Here is a 3,019-nt window from a genome sequence, read left to right on the forward strand (position 1 = left end):
GCCCGCCACAACGCCCGGCTATTTTTTGGTTGCAGCCATTATTGTTGTTTGGTGGGCCCAGGCTGGGGATTCGAACCTGCCACCTTAGGTGTATGTGGCTGGCACCTTAGCCACTTGAGCCACAGGCGCCGAGCCCACTGCTAGAATTCTAACAGAATTGCCCATAAAACTAGAATCAGGGGTAGGAAACCTATGACCATATCATTAAAGAATGAATATCCGCCAAGTTACTGTGTCTGTAATGTTTCTGACCTGTGTAGGACGTGCCCTAGAGTGGATCTTTTGATCATTTGCTCAGAGGCTCAAGTATGTCATTAAGGGGTTATCGAAAGTGACTTCACATCTATTCAACATGCTTGGCATACAGAGACCATCAAGAGAACTATAGCAGGAAGCAGGGCAGCCCAGAGGAAGACAAGCACACATTTTCACTTCAGCCAGAGATGGTCATAGTGCCCAGTGCCAGGGCCAAGGGGCTGCCTCTCTCTCAGTGGGCTAGGGGAGGGAAGTCAAGATTGGATATAAAAGCACTTCAGATTTCCTAAACCTCTGGTGTTCCATAATCTTGAAACCAAAGGTGGGCCAAAAGAGAAACTGGGATGAAACCCAAGATGATTTCTACACAACTGAAGTGGAATGGTGAGATGGATCTCTGGGAGCCAAGCCTGAGCTATACCATGTCCCCCGTTTCCAAAGGGATTCTTCTTTGCATTCTACCTCGCCATAGGTGCCTTCCCCAAGCTAAGCCCAGAGGCATCATTAGTCCCATCTTCTGTGACACAAACCAATTGAAACTCCTTTTAAAAGCATTTCACTGTTCTATCTTCCCATTTGCATTTTCAGAAAACACATCTAAATTGTAGACTCCACTTCTCTCCTCTTGTTCTACCATTAAATTACCTGTATCCTTTACTACCTTTTTTTTTTTTTTTTTTTGGCAGTTTTTGGCTCGGGCCAGGTTTGAACCCACCATCTCTGGTATATGGGGCCGGCGCCCTAATCCTTGAACCACAGGTGCCACCCTGTCCTTTACTACTTTTAATCTATTAACTAAACAAAAGAGTATTATTCATACCTTCTTTGGCTTTGATACTTTCCTCGGTATATGGGGCTGGTGCCCTATTCACTGTGCTACAGGTGCTGTTTGGCTTTGATACTATTTAAGGCAATATATCCCTATGCTAAATGTCCTGCTAACTTCTTATTCCAGCTTTTTTAACTGTTTCTCTTGTGCCTCCTTAAACATGCTCCTAAATACCACTGTTCTTTATAGTGGTTCTTTAAATAACCACCAAATTACTACCTAAAGGACAAATTCCAAGCACCTACAAGGTGTCAAACTTTTTTTTTTTTTTTTTGGAGACAAGTCTCAAGCTGTCACCTTGGGTAGAGTACCATGGCGTGGTATCATACCTCATAACCTACAAGTCTTGGGCTCAAGGGATCCTCTTGCCTCAGTTTTTCTATTTTTAGTAGAGATGGGATCTCCATTTTTGCTCAGGCTGGTCTCCAAGTTGTGAGCTCAAGTAATCCATCTGCCTCAGCCTCTCAGAGTGCTAGAATTACAGATGTGAGCCACTGCACCCGGCCCGCCAAACAATTTAGTTATCTTTGTTGTTGTCGAGCCAGAGTCCTACCCTATGCCCTGAGCAGAGTGCTATGGCCTCTAAGCTCAGAGCAACCTCAGACTCAGGCTGTGAGCATCCTGCTGCCTCAGCCTCTGAGGCTGCTGCCTGACTGGATTTTTCAATTTTTTCTTAAGTTGTGGTCTCACTCTCCCTTAGACAACTTTCAAACTCCTGAGCTCAAGTAATCCTCCCGCCTCAGCCTCCCACAGTGCTGGGATTATACGTGTTGAGCCACCGTGCCCGGCCTGCCATCACTTTAAATGCGTGAGAAAGGTTGGACTCTCCCGGGATTTTCCTTTTTTTTTAGACAGAGCCTCAAGCTATCTATCCCCCTGGGTAGAGTGCTGTGGCATCACAGCTCACAGCAACCTCCAACTCCTGGGCTCAAGCAATTCTCCTGCCTCAGCCTCCTAAGCAACTGGAACCACAGGCACCTGCCACACCACTTGGCTATTTTTTGGTTGCAGCTGTCATTGTTTGGCGGGCCCGGGCTGGATTCAAACCCACCATCTTAGGTGTGTATGTGGCTGGCGCCTTAGCCACTTGAGCCACAGGCGTCCGAGCCTGCCTTAATAGTGTTTCTCACTCTAGCTCAGAGCCAGTAGCTCAAGTGGCTAAGGCGCCAGTCACATATACCACATATACCAAATGGCGGATTTGAATCCAGCCTGGGCCTGCCAAGCAAGGACAACTATACCTTCCCCTCAAAAAGATAGGCAGGTGTCTATAGTTCCAGCTACTTGGGGCTGAAGAAAGAGAATCGCTTAAGCCCAGGAGTTAGAGGTTGCTATGAGCTGTTATGCCCAGGCACCCTACCCAGCATGACAGCTTGAGGCTGTGTCTCAAATTTAAAAAAAAAAAAAAAAAAAAAAAAAATAACCTCTCACTCTGTGCCCTGATGTCCCAGCTCACAGCAACCTCAAAATCTCAGGCTCAGGCAATCTGCTTGCCTTAGCTTCCCAAGTACCTGGGACTACAGGTGCCTGCCATAACACCCAGCTAGTTTTTATGTTTTCTATTCTGAATAGCCATAATCTTGGTTTTTGTTCAGGCTGGTCTTTAATTCCTTAAGCTCAGGAAGTGCACCTGCCTTGGCCTCCCAGAGTGCTAAGATTACACGTGTGTGCTACTGTGTCCAGCCAACTTTTTTTTTTCTTTTTTAAAGACATGGGGTTTTGGGCTTGGCGCCTGTGGCTCAAGTGGCTAAGGCGCCAGCCACATACACCTGAGCTGGTGGGTTTGAATCCAGCCCGGGCCTGCCAAACAATGGCAGCTGCAACCAAAAAACAGCCAGGCGTTGTGGCGGGCACTTGTAGTCCCAGCTACTTGGGAGGCAGAGGCAGGAGACTCGCTTGAGCCCAGGAGTTGGAGGTTGCTGTGAGCTGTGATGC

The 3,019-nt window shown here is 47.3% G+C and overlaps 1 protein-coding gene across 1 annotated transcript in view; it reads right to left on the reverse strand.

The window, feature by feature from the left end:
- DPPA4 (developmental pluripotency associated 4) overlaps positions 1-3,019 on the reverse strand; it is a 37,937-nt gene that overhangs the window by 300 nt on the left and 34,618 nt on the right. The window lies entirely within an intron of this gene.

This window comes from Otolemur garnettii, unplaced genomic scaffold, assembly GCF_000181295.1.
Source record: "Otolemur garnettii isolate 467f Iridium unplaced genomic scaffold, OtoGar3 scaffold00131, whole genome shotgun sequence".
NCBI lineage: Eukaryota > Metazoa > Chordata > Mammalia > Primates > Galagidae > Otolemur > Otolemur garnettii.